Source organism: Vanellus vanellus (assembly GCF_965231255.1).
Source record: "Vanellus vanellus genome assembly, chromosome: 4".
NCBI lineage: Eukaryota > Metazoa > Chordata > Aves > Charadriiformes > Charadriidae > Vanellus > Vanellus vanellus.
The window spans coordinates 76,795,612-76,815,256 of NC_138909.1; positions in this window are offsets into that span (position 1 = coordinate 76,795,612).

Sequence of the window (19,645 nt, forward strand, 5' to 3'; positions counted from 1 at the left end):
TGTATGACCCACAGCACTTTAAATCCCATTATTTCATAGGAAAACTATTTTATATGCCAAAACAATCACCATTGTGTCTCACTGCCTTCCAAACATTATCTGATATAACTTCACAATTTTCTAAGGTAGATGTGTGCTTTTCAGCTCACAGATGAGAAACCAAGGCCTCCAATTACTAAAATATTTACATAGATTATACATGAACCAATTCTAAATTGATTAGTTAAACTGCTGCAAGCTATCAACTGAGGAATGTTTCTTTTTCTTTTTTTTTTTAACTTAAAATATTTTCATTTAGCATAAGCTAACGCCTGTTTAAACCAAAATATGTGCCCACTCTGCTTTTTCTACTTATTAAACTAAATCAGCTAACTATATGTTAAAACATTTGTGGCCAGACAAAGCATGAGACCTGTAATAGAGATTAATGACTCAATGTCAGCATATGCTTACTGAAATACCAACTTTATGGAAAGTTCCACTCATGTTTCTACAGAAATTAATATAAAACACCAGTGAAACTTTGGCAGACTGTGCTTTTTACTGTACAAAGATAAGCAAGGTGCTTAAGTGAAGTATGTTTTTAAGTTCTTGTAAAATTAGACAAGTCCGACTTTTATTTTCACCAATCTCTGAAAACCTCTTGCAACAGTACAAATTACAGCCCAGCCTAATTTCAGGTTTTCAACACCTACCTATAAAATACTTAGGATGCTTTTTTTAACTTACAGTTATCTTATTTAGGTAAGCAGCAGGTTTTTTTTTTATTTTTAGTTCTGAGTTTTGCTGGTTTGAAAGCATCATATTTGAAAGCCTAGAGTTGTAAGTCCCAAATATATCTGTATAAAACTCGTTATACCACTACTTGCACTGGACTGATGCAGATGCAAGGTGTTGAGGGTACTCTGTACCCACTGACTCATGTTACAGACAGGTCAGAAGGTTTTCATAAGCATTTTGGACATACACAACATCTACCATTAAGCTGTAAAGCACTATACTAAGCTCATGTCTATCTCTAAGGATTCCAAAGGAATCCATTAAAAAATATCTATAAAATGTTCCTTGAGTAGAAAGTGTGAACTGAAAATCTTTGCCTGTTATTTCTATACCATAAAATTCCTGAATTTTAAGTTGTAAGTTGTTCTTCATGCTAACCAAATAAATATTATATAATTTGAATTAGAAACTTTACCATAATCCAATGCAACATGTTTGAAATGGGAAATCCTATGAATTTCAGGCTTAAAAATGGAGGCAGCGGGGGGAATCTGGAAGAATTGCCTGACATTGAGTGCTCTTATTAATTTAGATTTCAGAGGTTTCTGCCATGATAAAACACCTACTTTCACCTTATGACAGTAGTAATTATGGCTATTGCAGCCACCACTGTTTTGAAAGCAGCTGTTGCCATCTGTTGCAATGACACTGTAGGAGTGACCAAAGAGTACATTAGCTATGTGGACAACCCACAAATGATCTGTCTCTGATAATTGCTGTCCTGACTCCATGCATATCTTAAATATGAAGCTTCCACTGAAAAAAATATAGTCCCTTCTCTCCTAGAAAGCATATTTAACTGTTCTGCTTCATTCTCTGTTATTTTCATTATAAAAGCACACTGTTCTCCCTCACATTAGTCTTAATATTCAAACTGTTCTATCATGATTTCACTGACTGTGAATGCCTGAACACTGCAATCAATTTTAAATGGGTTGCACAGCTTTACAACTACAGTATTCTTATTTAAAAAAAAAAAAAAAGAGTATGAAGTAAAACTTACATACTGTTTAGAGACACTTAAGTTAGTAAAAAAAAAAAAAAGTAGAAGACTAAGAGGCACAATCAGGGCAGATCACGTCCCTTGCAGCACCTGTGTGCTACTACAAGCAAGCTGCACAAAAGGAACGAAGAACTGAGTATAGAGTGTGTGCAGTTGGTTTGGTTTGTCATCTTCAGATGAAGTCACCTTTCTATTTAAAGGGTGCCTCTTTCTAAAGCATGATCCTGTTGTGGGGAACTTCATAAGGACTGCACTTGGAAAACAACTTTGTGTGTATCAGCTTTAGCACTGAAGTTAGATATGCTCAGAAGACATAAGAAAATGTAGGAATAGTCTCATAAATAAAATTCTGAATGTGACGATTTAAATACATTGCTCAAGATATTTTAATCCTGGAGTTTAATTTTTGAGAAAGGAATTTGGACAGTAAACCATAGATGAATTATTGATCCTGTAGTCACTCACAATATGAGCTCACTATGATGGTAAGAGAATTAAGAGGTGTACAAAGAGGGAGCAACTGAAAGCTCCATTTGGCAGACCTGTCAGTCAGAAACAGGGAAGACACTGAAACAGAGAGGACACAGGAAAAATAAACCACAGAGTGGACCTGAAGGAGGAACAAGTGTTGGGGGGACCAAAATCTTTGTGCTGTTGTCCTCCCAAAAAAAGAGAAAGGTCAAGAAGACTAGGAAGAGACATGAAAACTCGAGCTCTGAAAGGAAATGGCTGACCCAATGGCGTTTCTCTGCTCCTGTCCCTGCCCAGCAGGGAGACCCAGACGCGGCAGGGGACAGTGAGCGGTGCTGATCCTGGAAGGGGCAGTACCTTGTACCTTTGAGCCAATTTCTCCTGTAGCTTATCTGATCCCACAGTTGCAGTCACATGAGATTCACTGGGTGGTCAAGCCTACAGTGAAAAGTATTTAATAGGGTTGAACATATTCGTTCAACCCTGTTGAACCTCAACCCAGTTGAGCCCCATATATGTTCAAAGTGCTTTGCATACACTAACTGAATCAACAGGTTCAGTCTTGGAATTAATGTGGGTAACTGCTTACTTAGTTTTCCACATTTCCTACAAAAAGTTTCAGAAAAGGTTGTATTAGTAACAGTTCTCTGAAAGCATACATCCAAGCTCTTTGGTAATACATACAACTAAAGTTCTATTCAAGGGAAGCTTAAAGCCTTGCTCTAAGAAGGCTGCTCTGAAAGTCAGTTTCTTAAACTAGTTTCTCCACTCATTTAAATATTTACCCTGGTTGTTATATAATATATATATTCAAAATGTATTATCCAGAAACGTACATGGAGGGTAAAATAATGGAAAATGTAGGGAGAGAATACAACCACTAATAAACATTCACACACTATAAAATAAAAACATTCACTCCAAAAAAATTACAAATCTTAATCCACATCACAGATAAAAACAATTGCATAACTTAGTAAATATTTTTGTGTTGTTGATGCTAGTGAATCCAAAGAGTTAATATGTACTGAGAGAGTTCCAAGACTTTTGTTATAACACCTGTGTTGGTTTAACAAAGTCAAAAAAAACCCAAATTTGTGCGGGGTCATCTGTTTCCAGGAAAATCTTAATCTCATACAGTAGACATGGATTATCACACATCATGAGGGAGCGAGAAAAACTTAGTGTAATATTTTCAAGTTGAAAATATAAGACCTTAACAGCTGAAAAAAAAAGAATCACTTTCTGTTTTAATAAAATTGAAGTTTAAGGGCAACTCTTGTGAAACCTCAAACCATATACATAGGAGGTTATTCATTTACTATTCAAAGATTACACCTGGAATGTGCACTTCCACAGCTGTGCAGAAGGACTTCTCCAAAGCTATGGAATAAAAATTTTAGAAAGGTACCTTTTTCCTTCTCTGTTGCTAGGCCTTCTTTACAGGCTGCTCAGACAATCAATCCTATGTTCAAATTTCCCCTAAATTTGATGTTTTTCCAAGCATTTCAATAACAAGTTACTAAATAGATTTGATGATACTAGAGAAACTCTGTGCTATGAAAATGTTGAACTGTCAGCCTGTTTTCTTGTTCTTGAATTCTGAAAACAGCAAGCTAGATGGAATTCAGATACTTGATTTGTACAGTGTCAATAAGAATTACATTGCTAATAAATACAATAAGAGAGAATCTGCCAAAAGGACAGATAATGACTTGAAAGGTTTGCTTTAAACTCATGCATAAATTTTGCTTTGTTTTAATTAGGTAGTCTTACAAAAATTGCCCCATTTTCCTCATCTGAAAAATGGACAATAATTCATGACTTTATCTACTTTTAGGCTTAAAAAGCAGCCTTGTTCATACAGACATACATTATCATAAATTTAGAAACTACAGATTTGAATATGAGGTTTATTAACTAACTAGATATCGTAGCAAAATAGCTAGATCCTGCTATAACATTCATACATCGTTAGCAACATTATACCAGTTATATGGCCTTCAAAAACATAATACTTTTAAACGGTAACTATAGCCATTACCCCAAATTCTTCTTTCTTTCCTCAGAGGTACCTAAAATGTTTACCTTTACCCTCTGGACAGAACTCAAAGTTGTTAAATCTTCTTAAGCTGATGCAAAGAATTCCAGAGCCCTTCCCAGGCTGCGATTGTTTTTGCTATTAAATTCTGTAAAGTTGAGGCTTACATCTGCTATGAGTCACCGGGCAGGAATGTTACTGAGAAGTTGCAGTTATCAAGACTAAATTGCAACATAAGAAGGAGAAGACGGTAATTCTGTGCCTAACACAACACTTCTGAAATAAAAATAGACCAAAAATAACAAAGGATCATCCATTCCCTTTCACTGCTCTGATCCAGGAAATTGCTCTCAGTGTCATATTCAGCTATATACTCCCGTGCTTTCCTGAATCAGAGCCTAAGTCTCTTAGGCTTCAGAGGTATATAGAGAGCATGACTGACTCAACTGATTTAGAAATAAAACATAATCACTCAGACTAGAAGTTACATGTTAGACGTGATAAAATAAAAAGAAATCTACTAAAAAAAAAAAAACAAAAAACCAACCAACCAAAACCAAAGTAACAAACACAGTACAAAGCCAAAGGGAATAAGAAAAAAAGGACAAGGAGTCTTGTTTGATATACGTCGGTATTTTTTTGCTAAATTGGAAGGCACTCAGAAGCACATGATCTCAGTGACTTGGTTAGACAAAATCGCTTTCTATATAAGCTTTTTAGAGCCAGAAGAATGCATCAAAGAATGTTTTAAAATGCAATTTGGTTTGAGTGTTTGCCCTCGTTCTATGTTGGCTCTTCCCAAAAAGTTCAATAAATGCTTAAAGGAATGCTTCTGGAAGAAGTGAAATCTTAAGGATATATTGAACAAAAGCAGTAAAAGGAGTTTTACATTCCACAATATAAATATTAACACCATCAACTTCCTTTTGAAGACTAATACTTGTCACACACTTCCTCTGAATAATTAACTTCTGGTGTAGTATTTGGAATCGGTTTACCTAGCAGTATTTCTCTTTACTAATTACATTACATCAACTAATTAACTTCATACTTCTTCGTATTTCAAATATTTAATAATTACAATAAATTTCTCACAAGTAGCCTACACTGAGAGTCATTCAAAAATTCAAAATCATTCAGCAAGTCATTTTTACTGGGAATCTTACTAACGACTTTTGCAAGGAGGGAGATAGCTGTTCATAGTGTGACTCAACTCTTAACTGACTGTTACTCAGTGGGTGGGCTCTGAATTTAGAAAGTGGGAGAAAAGGCATAGCATTTCAAACTTGGATTTATTAACCGTTTAAACAATTTATTGAGGGTTACAAGTAGATTCTCCACCACTTGAAGTCTTTAAATAAAGACTAGATGGCTAAAATGGATGGCTGTGGTTCAGTTAAACAAGGATTATATACAGCATGAAGTCAGAAATTTGTGTTATTCAAGAAGTATATAGGCTACCCATCATCGCAATGATTTTGCAAGAATAAACATAATAAATAGAATACTCTCAAAGAGTACATAAATGGAAGTCATATAAGCACAGAAGGAAGAGAGAAATATCTTTCTTAGACATGTTGGATACATCCAATATTGAAAACTGTCAAATGTCATAGACCTTAAAGCTGCCAGTGAAGACCTGGCTGTTCAGACAAATTTTATTCAGATTTGCTGCTCTTGGGAGAGTTTGCACAAAAGTGAAGCAAAATATGGCAAGGATCATTAACTACTGTTTTATCAGTTTTTTGACAAAAGTATGTATAAAGGATAAAATGCTGTTCCTCACTTCTAGCCTAAATCAACATAAGAAAGGTAAAAGCACTTTTAGCTGAGTACCTTCTCAGGTATTTTATCTGTCAGAAGTTTAACAGCTTTGGCCAATCCCAAACATGGATATAGGCTGGGCAATGAGTGGATTGAGAGCAGCCCTGCCGATAAGGACTTGGTGGATGAAAAACTGAATATCACAGAATCATGGGATCACAGAGTTTCAGAGTTGGAAGGGACCTCTAGAGATCATCTAGCCCAACTCCCCTGCTAAAGCAGGATTGCCCAGAGCACATTACTCAGGACTGCATCCAGGCGGGTCTTGAAAATCTCCAGAGAAGGGGACTCCACCACCTCCCTGGGCAGCCTGTGCCAGTGCTCCGTCACCCTCACTGTAAAGAAGTTTTTCCGTGTATTTGAACGGAACTTCCTATGTTATAACTTGTGCCCATTGCAGGGGGGGTGGGGGGTGGAACTAGAAGATCTTTAAGGTCCCAAAACCATTCTATGATTCTAAAATCAGCAAACACAATACAATACGTTCATAATATCATGCTTTTATCATTCAGACACAAAAGAAGTTGCAAGCACGCAAGAAGCTTTCATAGGACAAGGAATCACCTTTTTTTTTTCCCCTGCTAAGCTGTAATGCTTCTGTTCAGTACCATTTATAAAATAAAAAGCTTTACTTTTTCTCATATGTATGATTTTTATTCAGGAAAGTTTTATATCATCTTCAGCTGTCATGTAGAAATATGGAAGGGTCAAAGGTTGTACAACCACAACATGGTAACCTGGTGTTTGTCAAAATGTACTTTCATTCCATCTGTTGCAAATTATTTTGTTTATACTCTTTTCTGCATTGTTTTAGTTTGTATAATGCTAAGGGTAAAATAGAAAACATGTAATGGACTCCATTCTAGGATTTGCTGAAATCACATATTTGAAAATGTGCATTCAGCATTGTATATCCAACAAGATGATAATTAAATGGTTTTTCACATACGGTAAATAGCAACAATAATAAAATGAAAATACTTTTAAATGGAACATGCTGCTTGGTCTTGCAACTTTGACAGCAGTCTTTTTTCTAAGGGGGAAAAAAAAACCAAACCCAAACCAAAAAAAGCCCCAAAATCCAACCTGACTAACTCCATCAAAATTATGATGTCTGAGTAAATTTAACTCTGGGGGTTTGTTTTTAACATATAAAGTAGTAGCAATGTGTTACTTTCATAATAATATTTCGTTACTGAAACAGAATAGAGCTGAAATCAAACATAAGCCAAACTCAGCTTTATCACAGAATCACAGAATTGGGGGGGTTGGAAGACACCTTTGGAGATCATCTAGTTCAACCCCCGTACCAAAACAGGTTCACGTAGAGCAGGTTGCACAAGGATGCATCCGGGTGGGTTTTAAATATCTCCAGAGTGAGGGACTCCACAACCTCTCTGGGCAGCCTGTTCCAGTGCTTCCCTTCCCTCAAAGGGAAGAAGCTTTTCCTCTTGTTGAGATGGAATTTCCTGTGTTCCAGTTTGTGCCTGTTGCCCCTTGTCCTGTCTCCGGGCACCACTGAAAAGAGTCTGGCCCCGTCCTCTTGACACCCACCCTGTAGATATTTACATGCATTGATGAGATTCCCTCTCAGTCTTCTCCAGGCTAAGCAGACCCAGATCTCTCAGCCTTTCCTTATCAGAGAGGTGCTCCAGTCCCTTGATCATCTTTGTAGCCCTTCGCTGGACTCTCTCCAGCGGTTCCTTCTCTTTCTTGAACTAGGGAGCCCAGAACTGGACACAATACTCCAGATGTGGCCTCACCAGGACAGAGTAGAGGGGGAGGATGACCTCCCTCATCCTGCTGGCCACACTCTTGATGCACCCCAGGATGCCATTGGTCTTCTTGGCCACCAGGGCACATTGCTGGCTCATGGTCATCCTGTTGTCGACCAGGACTCCCAGGTTCCTCTCTGCAGAGCTGCTTTCCAGCAGGTCAACCCCTAACCTGTACTGATGCATGGGGTTATTGCTCCACAGGTGCAGTACTCTGCACTTGCCCTTGTTGAACTTCATTAGGTTCCCCTCTGATCAACTCTCCAGCCTATCCAGCTCTCACTGTATGGCAGCACAGCCTTCCAGTGTGTCAGGCACCCCTCCCAGTTTAGTGTCATCAGCAAACTTGCTGAGGATATACTGTCACCTCATCCAGGTCATTGATGAATATGTTGAATAAGACGACCCAGTGCTGACCCTAGGGAACACTGCTAGTTACAGGCCTCCAACTGGACTCTGCACCACTGATCACAACCCTCTGAGCTCTGCCACTCAGCCAGTTCTCAATCCACCTCATGACTAAAAATCTCTGTATGTCCATGTTTTCATAGGTAGCCACCTTTCCAAAAATAAGTGTATATATTTTTATACACTAACTTAAGAATTGCATGGTATGTTCACAAGAAAACCTGGTTAAGTAGTTGCTGTAATTGACAATGTGCCAGTTACCAGAATACTATTATATCTTCCCATTGTAAGTGTATTCCACAAATAAAAGCATTGCGTAAGAGCTTCGCACACATAATGCCCTGGGTGTCTGCATAGCTGGCTGACACATTAAATGGCTTCCAATGTTCCAGAGCAGACTACTGATTAAAGCGAGTACAACTCTATCTGCTTGAGTGGAGTTACTTGAGATTGTTCTACAGTTCACTTAACTATGTTTACATAAGAGGTGGCCCACATATTCAAGAGAATAAAATGATCAAAAAGCTACACTGGATTTAGGCAACAATTAGTTGTTAATATTTTATATTTATTTGGAGACATATATCAAAACGCAGAGTATTACTTCTGCATTAATAAGATTCTCAAGGTTCCTTCTTATTAAAGCAATCTGGCATTTCAGGATTCCTTTAGAATAATCTATACCAGTTTAACACGAGTCCTACTTAGTCAAATGACAGCAACTCTCTTTCGTGCACTGCCTCATTTATATACAAGAAACTTGCACCAAAGTATTAAAATAGCTCCAAAACAAGATCAAATTAAATTGACATGCTCCTGGCAGTACAAATCCCTAAAGTTCATGGGATGATGATGATGGACCTCCTTGATGCAATTCTGGTTATTCACAGGGCAGTGCATGAAAAAGTCCTGTTGTACCCAACACAACAGAAACCAAAAGAAGGAAGCAGCATCATTGTTCACTATTCCAATTCTCCACTTACTCAGTACTGCCTTTTTCTGAGGGTTACTGATTTTTTTGTCTCTCTGTAGGATATTGTTGCCTTCTTCCTGTATTTCAGGTTTCTGCTTCTTTCATTCCACTGACATGCATAGTTCCATGAGGTAATATCCAGTGTCACTGCAGTAGTCTTCAGGCTGCAGGCAAGGTACCTTAGTGTACGTGATCCACCACAGGCTTCAATCTTTGAAGGAGATAGTGGCCATTATTGTTTCACTTGCCCATTCCTTTAAGGAATATTGTGGACTTGCTTACGCGTGACACTTAGCCATCTCTCTCGTACAATTTATAGGTAATATTTTACTTTTTCAACGTTGGGTCAGTTAGAGTACTACAAGCCAATACTTTTCTTATGTTTGGACAAATAAGAAACTTCAGAATATTTTAAAGCTCTTGATTCTTTTAACATGCTGTCTTCAAAATGCTTGCCACAATCCTAACAAAAGCGGTGGTAGAAATAGATTATGCCAAAAATACAAAAGTCCATTTATAGTAGGTGAAATCTTCTTAAGTTTATATAAATACCTTGCACAGAGCAACCAGGGCCTTTGACTGCAACCTGATGTGTATGAATAACAGATCTCTCAAACTTGCATAATTGCATGATGAATTTGAAATGTTAGAGCAATAAATGTAATTCCCTAATGAGGCCAAGAGATAAACAGAAAAGAACTTCTTACATATTCTGAAATAACGGAATGAATGTACTTGATTTTTTAGTGTATGGATATAACATGCAACAATAAAATCCCATTTTTAAATCATTCACCTCATTTTTGTGTAGTATTCTAAGAAAGAGGTGCATAATTTAGTCATTTCAGTCATTTCATAATCTGTCATTTCAGATATACGCTGCAGAAATCAGCAACACACCTTCATTATCATGGATGATAAGATCAGCAAATTCAACATATTTAGACATTGCTTTATCACACTCCAAATAGAGCAACCCCACGCACACAATTCTTATCAGAAATATAAAATGTCAATAGACAGTAGCAAAGACGGTATTACTAGATAGATGGAACATATCAGAGAAGTGAAAGATCTAACAAACATCTAGATCTGCACGCATCTCCTTTGCAGAATATAGAAAAATGGTGGATTTGGTGAAGGACCAGATTAATCTTTTAAAAAATCATCGCAGTAAGTTCCATTGCTTGTGTCTGTCTTCCATTCATTAACCCCAAGATCGTAACAAGCATGAATTAAGCTACGTTGTGAGGAAATGTATATGGCAGACAAGTGACATGCTCAAGATCTTCATGCGAGAGCATCCAAGATTACGGACCATAATCTTCTGCCTTACAAGAACAGCTTACATACCCTGCCTTCTCCTGAATGCCTCCTTCACCCATGAAGCTTCCTGCCGGCCTCAGTTTTCCTTTTGCTCTCTCCAAAGACATCCTTCTCCTATATGCTACTTTGTGAAAACTATGTAATCGCTTTGTAAATGTGCACCAACTAACCCCTCTTCCTCAGTAACTATCAATTCAGTGTTGTTACTCATCTGTACCAACCATAATCAACAGTATAACTGAAACCACTTAGCACCAAATCTCTACTACCGCTCTTATCATCAGAAAAAGAAAAGGAACCACAAAAGCAATTTTATTAGAAATGTGAGAGAAAGATTTAAATTACAAAGTTATTTAAAACACTTCATAGTTACTCTAATTTAAATCCTTGCATATATATATATAGTCATCAGACAGGCCAGGTCATCGTACTTCACTCAGTACTTCTATATTTGCGAAAGCTCTTGTATCAGGAAAGCAACTATCTACTTCAAAAACATTATTGTCAGACGATGAAATGCAGTATATCATAAAATTAATCCACCCTCTGTAGCTACAGTGGAATTCCTTATCATAATTTTTTAATAAAAAGCCAACACATAGTACATTATGAATGTAAAGCCATGTAATCGTTAAGAATTTTTTATTTTTCTGGATTGGATGTTCACTATCAAACTGTATAGTGGTTATAAAATGACCTACAACTTTGTCAGATTTTTTTCCATTAGAAAAATATGAACATATATATAAAAATAAAAATTAGGTGGCTTTGAAGAATTCACTGCAGCTTTTATACGCTAACTATTTTAATGCTGATATGTTTTCAACATAACTGAAGCCATATAGTATAGGGAAAGCAGTTATCCAGCTCTGGAGTCCCCAGAATAAGAAGGACATGGATCTGTTGGAGCAAGTCCAGAGGAGGGCCACGAAGATGATCGGAGGGCTGGAGCACCTCTGATGTGAGGACAGGCTGAGAGAGTTGGGGTTGTTCAGCCTGGAGAAGAGAAGGCTCTGGAGAGACCTTAAAGGGCGTCTACAGGAAAGATGGGGAGGGGCTCTTTATCAGGGCATGTAGGGACAGGGCAAGGGGTAACAGTTTTAAACTGAAAGAGGGGAGATTTAGATTAGCTATTAGGAAGAAATTCTTTACTGTGAGGGTGGTGAGACACTGGCCCAGGTTATCCAGAGAAGCTGTGGCTGCCCCATCCCTGGAGGTGTTTAAGGCCAGGCTGGATGGGGCTTTGAGCAACCTGGGCTAGTGGGAGGTGTCCCTGCTTATGGCAGGGGGGTTGGAACTAGATGATCTTTAAGGTCCCTTCCAATCCAAACCATTCTATGGTTCTATGATTCTATGATTATGCAGGAATGACAGCTATCAGATACATTTTAATTTTCAACTACAAAAGAAAAAAGTAGAAAGTATCTCCAACCTTTTCCTCTTAGAATGAACTCTCAAATAGTTGTAAAGTATCTTTCATTCTCTACACTCAGAACCAAGGAAAATTAAAAAAAAATATTTAATTGCAAAATAGAAAAAAAAATGGGGCTAGGCAGAGAGGCATGAGAACTCTTAGATCCAAACTTTTCTTTATAACATGTGGTGGGATTGCTTATTTCTTTCATATTCTTGTCCTTTGATTCAATTCAGAGGGAGAAATTTATGTGGTATTTCTAACCTATGCAATCATTTTATCTTTCTTCTGCTCACTTTTTATTTTTTTTTTTTCAGTGTAGCATATATTTAGATTGTGACTTCATAAATCTAAATAAAGTAGAAGTGGCTAGACAACATCATGATATAGAATTACCACTCAAGATATTATGAATTAAAGGTTGTTCCTACTCACTTTTCTGAGGAATTTGCAGATATGCCAGTTTAACTCAAATCTGCCATTTCAAAACAACTGAAGTATTTTATTTCTTCTTGGATTGCTTTTGTTAGCCAAGGAATAACTGAAGATGTTACTGGACTGGAAACAGAAAAAAAAAAAAATAGATGAGACTACCTAACTAAGAGTACGGTGTATCAAATAATATTGAACTAAACAACAGAGACATCCAGATTAAGCACTGTATTTGTAGGTTGGTTGTGAAATTGGATCTTAATTTCTTAAGAGTGAAATAGTACTTATGACCCTGCTAATTTCTGTGCTATAGAGACCTCTTTAAAGTGGTTTTCAAAATAGGCTTTAACTGAGCCTGGCTTCAAAGGGGACAATGACATAAATGTGGTCATAAGGCTTCTAGGCAGGGCAGCAGTGGTGCTCCTGATGTGTTTTGGTTATGTGAAATAAGCATGCTTAATAAAACCAGACTGGTTATGCCCTGTGGCTCCATCCCATCACTTTATAGCACCAGGTTTCATACTAGTCACTAATATTTTACTAGAATGCAACACCTTGAGTGCATATAACAGCAAGTATTACAGACTGGTGAGATAATAGCCATATCAAGAGGATTACTTTCCCCACCCCTACAGATGAGGGGAAGGTTTACAACAGGCATCCTGTCCACTCTTCAGAAGAGATTCAGGTGCTTTTCCAGGGTCTGACCAGGTTAGCTCTAACCAGGTCTGACCTACCTCCCAATTACTCTCCTTTATTGCTTCTGATGGCTATTATGCTTGAGTGGATCATCAAAAATTGCCTTCTTCTTCACTGGTAGCGAACTGGCTAATCCTTGATCAGCCTAATGCCTGGCTTTGGGGTCTTAAATGCCTGTGCCTCAGCCCTACACCTGCTTAGTTTATTATCAGACCCCATATGAATAAGTGGACACTTTATCTTCCTGTATAAATCAACTCAAACCTCTTTGTTAATGCCTTAAAAAATCTTTCCAATCTAATGTTACAGAAGGAAAGAAAAACTGCCTTCAGTATCGTAGCCTGATAGTCACTTGTGTAGCCTAATCATTTTTGCCCAGTTTCATCTTTGCAGCAAAAACCACTTTGTCACAAAATCTGAAAAAAGCAGACAATTACTATTTCAATGGAACACCCTATTAATTATTGCCTTTGTTTCAGGGCCTCTAAAAATCTCTCTCCTCAACTACTCCTCATATCTCCTCTGCCTCAGTAAAACTTTAATCCTTCACCACTGCTTGTCTCTAGTCCTTGCACGCCTGTATTTTGTTTGCTTTCTTTCCTTTTCACTCTGTAATAATAAAGTAAAATTAACAAGATACAGCTGGCAGATGCGCAAGGAAAAAATCATCACATGTCTCTGATATGCTTTCAATCCTAATTAAATTGAACTATCTCAAAGATAATCCATTCAGTTTCTGTGAGGGTGCATTCATTAGCATGTCTGCTGATGGAAGCGCTTACAACAGAGATCTTTGTAGGAGGAATTAGTTACTGTCAATCTAGAGGCTCATTAGCGTTGACATAGGACTTCCCCCAAAAGATATACTTTTTTTTATAATTACCAAGACATTCTTTAAGCCATATTAGTTTTGGCTCACAGTCATTCCCAAATCCTGAGATGCTATTTTATAACAGTAGTGGAGAACCACCTACTGGAAATAATGCTTCTTGCAGTGCAATCCATGATTCCTTAATGCTTATTGTACCTTCTTATCAGTCCCTGTCCCCAGTGAAAAATGGCTCTGAGGAGCTCGTACTGTTTTATTTCTTTGGAGCACCATTTTGGTTTTGTTTTTTCTTTTAAAGAACAGGCTTGCAGCCAATTCCAGAAGAGGGACAGCAAAAAAAAAAGAAAAATCATCCCGCAAATATCAGGCAGGAATCAGCGCAATGATGCTGTAAGCTCCTATGAGAGACATACTACCAATATATGACAACCTGTGGTAAGGAAAATATGCAGTTATGACATATAGGGGACTACAGTAAAGACATTATTAAAACATACTAAAAGCCATTTCATTTATTGATTTTCCTTAACAGTGTATCATATTTTCAGGTAAGATTTTTTTTTCTTGCAGGAAACAGTAGGAATGAGGGAGCTGTATTTTAAGAATAAACTCCAGCAACAAAAATAATGATAGTCATTGTATTAAGGCACTAATTTCTCTTAAATTCTGCCTCCACCTGCCGGGCAGTGGGAGCTAAGCCACTGTGACAATATAAAGCGTCTTGCCAACAACACCACTACCAATGTTGTGCTGAATATCCAGACATGGTACCTGAGGCAATAAAAGCATATTGCTTAAAAGAATAATTAAAAAAAGCTGGTAAATTAACATCTTTAATAGCTGCAGAATTGCAATACAGATGAATAATACATATTCATTACACAGAGGGCTTCCATGAAGTTGTTGCAGATTCTTTTTAAAGCGATTTCAGTTATGCATATACAGTCATACAGCCCATCGTAGAAACGGGAGGAAAACGCTGCTGTAACAGTCAGTCTTATGCTCACCTCTTCCACGCACTGCGTATTGTCCAGAACTATTCCTTTGAAATAGCATCTGCTAGGGAAAACAATATTCTCAGTGAAACATTTTTATTTCACAGGTTTTCTAATAATTTAGTTCCTTTTCTAAATTACAGATAGATTCATGCATCACTGAAAAGGATTCATGTGTCATTTATGTTTTCGTGGAGTAAAATACATTGGTATAAGTACTAATAAGGGAGAAATGGGGGGGTTAACTATATTCCCCTGTCATACTGGTAGAATGTTTCTCGCCCAGGATGAATTGTGAGGCCAATGTAAATATTTAATGTTTCTGCTCTAGAAACTCAGTGTACTGGAAATGCTGAAAACAGTAACTAATTTTTCCCATTCTGACAACAAGGGGCAATCCCCTCAAATGAAAGAAATATGAATGCTATCAGCGTTACTAAAACAGAAATAAAACACCCTGAGTATATTATGCAAGTCCGGACCCCTGAGGACTAACAACAAGAACGTCTGCTAAATATAAGTTTATCTGCCTGGAACAACCAAGTAATTGGAGTAGAACAGTCAAGCACAGCACAACTATTACCCACAACTATTTTTTTAAATGCCAAATCCTTCTCATTTTTCCTATATTTTTGTTTTCCAAAGGAAAGTTTTAAGAAACGTATCTGTAAACTCCAAACAAGTAGCAAAACACGAATAATGGCACTGCAGAAAAAGAAGGGAAAAAGGTAGAAGCGACCACGTTGATTTCCACCTTTTCACTGATGCATTTTGAGCTGCGACTTCTTACAGGAGACCAAAAGCAGAGAAGACAGAAGCAGACTATGCAAGTCAATGTTGCTCCAAATGAGGACAGGATCTGATCCTCGTCCACCCTCAGGGTTCTGACGTGATTTTACTAGTCTTCCAGTCAGGTAACGTCGTTTATAGAGCTCACTATCGTTTTCGTATTTTACTTTACGACCAAAACGAGCCCGAGGCTTCGCAGCCCGCCTCTGCCCGACGGGGGACAAGCGCTAACCGTGTCAGGCGGCTGGGCGGTGCCCCGCCTGGAAAACTACCAATCCCAGAAGGCACTGCGCCCGGGAGGGCTGGCGCAGGCCGCTCTCCTCGCGCAGTGCACGCTGGGATTTGGAGTTTCGACCGCTTCCCGCCCGCCCCGCCGCGGCGGCGCGCAGGGAAAGGCGGGAAGGGCCGGCGCGGGCGGCGCATGCGCAACGCGGAAGGGCATCGGCTGGGCGGAGGTTACTAGGTAACGGTATGTATCCGTCCGCTGGGGGCCGCCTCCCGTACCCCTCGCGGAGCGGTGGCCAAGATGGCGGCGGCCGTTGAGGCAGGGTTGTGAGTCCCTCCTCCGCCAGCGCTGTTCCGCTGACCTGAACGAAGCGAGACCGCTGCTCTTCTTCGCTGTCGGAAGGCGAAACCCTGGGCCAGGCGGCCAGGGCCCCACGGGTAGCGAACGGCGGTGGAGGAGAAACCAGGCCTGGGGTGACCTCCCCTCCACCGCGGGGTGAGCCGCCCTCCTCTCCCGCGGCGGCTGAGCCCCCTTCTCCGGCGGGGAGGGAGAGGCGGGGGCCGCCGCCGCTGGTGGGAAAGGGCCGCTGGGCCCGGCCTTCGAGCCCCTGTGGGCCCGTGTGGGTGGGAGCCCGGCCGGTGAGGAGAGGGGAGCCGGGGCGGCGGGAGGGGGTGGGGGCCGGGACGAGCAGGCCCAGCCGATCCTCGGCCGTGCCAACAGGTCGGGCGGGTGTCGCCCCGCCGCCCCAGGGAAGGGCGCGTTACCCGCTCTCCAAGGAGACGCCGGCCGGGCAGCGGCAACGGCCGCGCTTTTGCCTGAGGCGCTTCGAGCAGAGCCCGCCTACCACCCCCACCCGCACCCCCCGCACGGTGCTCCGGGTTTTGGCGCCGTGAAGAAGCGGGCTTTCCGCCGCCTCCCTACCGCCCTCGGTCCGGGCAGCGCTTCGCCTGCCTCAGGCGGCGGCTCGGCGGGCAGAGCCGCCGGGGATCACCCGATCTGTTGGCCCCGTTGGCGGCGAGGAGAGCCGCCGGGAAGGGCTGAGGTGCGCGGCTGGGCAGGCTGGTAGCGCTGGGCATCCCTCTCGTGGTCAGTGTTTGTCTGAGTTTGCAGGTCTCCCGGTGCCTTGCTTGTGTGAGGGCTGGCCGGTGCAACGAGGAGGGCCGTCGCTCCTGTGTGATGATACTGTAGGGTTGGCAATACTCTGTATAGGCTATGGGTTAATGCCAAATAAATGCTAAGTGAGGAGCGCATGTCTTAAAAAGCTAAACTTAATTGTTTGCTCCCATTTTCAGTCTTTATGGCTCTATGATGGCTTTTTGCAACTTTTTGATTTCCATTTAGTTTTTAATTTTCAAAAGTTTCTATGTGCAGGATTAAGTGCTCTTCAGAGCTGCTGGAGTTCACGTGAATGCTATAGGAAAAGAAGTCAAAATCAACTCCACTGTTAAAAAAAAATAAATTAAAATACGTATCTTCGGTTTGTTAGCATGTTTTGTAGTGATACTTTTGAGCAGTTTGCATATTGCTGTTACATGTACAAATTATGTTTTGACTACAATCTTACATGTTTTGACTATAATCTTAAGTGTTATCTTAACTTATTATTACTGTAGAAAATATACTTGAAAGTCTTTTTTTTTCCAAGTCCCTAGTAAATGTAAGGCAGTGCTTACATGTTCAAATAAAGCTTTTATACAGATTCTATAATGTGCAAGAAGCTGAGATTAGTAATGGGTTGCTGGATGCAGAAATAGCATAATGGGAGGATACCAAAGCTTTTATAAGAGATTTATTCAGGAAATAGTTGGTAAAATGAAAAGTAAGAAAAAATACAAATTAGTGAAGTGGCATGGGGACGTGAAAAACACAGCTTCACAGGAGAGAGTTTCATCTCTAAGAAAAAAGCTGGCTGAATCTCTGTGTTTTTAACAGAGTTGAAGGGATAAAATATCAGCATGTGATCTTAAGCTTACTTGAATATAACTGTGATCTTAAGCTTACTTGAATATCACTCATTTGGAAATATCAAAGACTATAATATGAATGTTTAGAGACTTGCACTCTGGGAAGGGCACAATTCTGTTAGAACACTTTAAGATCTGCTTGCTGTAATTAATTATTTCAATTGATATTATTTTTGAGTTGTATTTAGTAGGGTGCATTGGTGTATGCCTTGTTTGAGAATATTATTCAGAATATTCTGTCTGTGGCAGTGAATTTACCTCAGAAGTAATCAGACTCCCACAGCAAAAGTAGTTGAAGATAACTATTCACACTTGTTTCATTTAAAACTTTCAGAAAAGCTATTTGTGTTATGTAAAGATGCATATTGCCACTTCTTGTTTTTACAGTGGAAGGTAGGGAAAAATTTATTTTGCTATGGTTTTTGTAGAATTATATAACATGATGATGAGGAAACAGCTTACTGAATTGGACTGTAAACCCAGATGGCCTCTAATCTTGTCAAGATGAACTCATTATGCTTAGTGGCACAGGTCAGGATAGAGTGCCAGTTGAAATGTTGGGTCTTGCACATCTACAAATCTCAACAGTTTATCTGTAACTGAACTGAAAGTTCTTACAAAATGTAACTGTTTTCTAAAATAAGCTAAACTGGTAACTATGCATTTGTTTTGAATGGTTGTCAAATTTACCTTGACTTGGCAGGAGAGCTTCCCTGTGAACATTTCATAGGATGCTTGTGCTTCTACATGAAAACAAAGAAAATTCGAAAGGGTATTGTGTTTTTATTTTCTAAATAAATCTGACAGTTCACCTGGGTGAAAGTTGCACAGAAGGTGTGGTTTTACAGTTGATCTGTCTGGGTTTCGCTCCTCCTATGACATGATTTTTATTTATCTTCCTTTAGCCTACAGATAGTTCTGATATAGTTGTAAGTTTAGCCAGATCAGGGAGTTTATGCAATTGAGAACTTAACTGTTTGTGTTTTTTTTTTATTTTATTTTGGTTTTGTTTGTTGGCTAGTTAGATTATAGATAGTACCTTCTGATTGCATGGCCTAGTGGACACTTCTGTTGGGACAAAGAAGGGAGAATGACTGAATGTGCAAGGACAGTAGGTCACAGATCTACCAGTTCTTAAAGTACCAGGCACTTAATTGTACCTGTGTTACGATTCTGATTGTGAGATGCAGAAGCTGAATTAGTCCTTATTGTGTTAGTGTGACTTAGGTTGGTAAGCTGCTGAGTGGAGATGTGCTTATGGTTTAATGAGCATACCTGGTAGATCCCACTTCCTTAATACTATAGTAATAGGCTGTGTTTGCATGAAAACACTGCTTTGTGCAAGAGCACCTACTGAGAGAGCTGTACTGTGTGATTTTGATTGAATACTATACCTAAGCAAGATAGGTGCACTAGTACAGCTTTTGAAATTAATTCAGGATTAATTTCTTTTTCTGGAACTGATTATAAAAAAACCCTTCTTAGACACTTCTTAATCTTGAGATTTAGGTGATTTCTTCATCTGCACTGTGTGACATCTTAGTGTGAAAATTAATAGTAGGTCGGTTGCACTACAATCTTTAGAAAGACTGTTTTTCTTGAACATCTATAACAGGACTTCATGGCTGTTATAAAGAAAAAGTTTGTAGCTTTGTGCAGTGGACGTGTGCCAGCAGCACTTAAGCTACACAGTTTT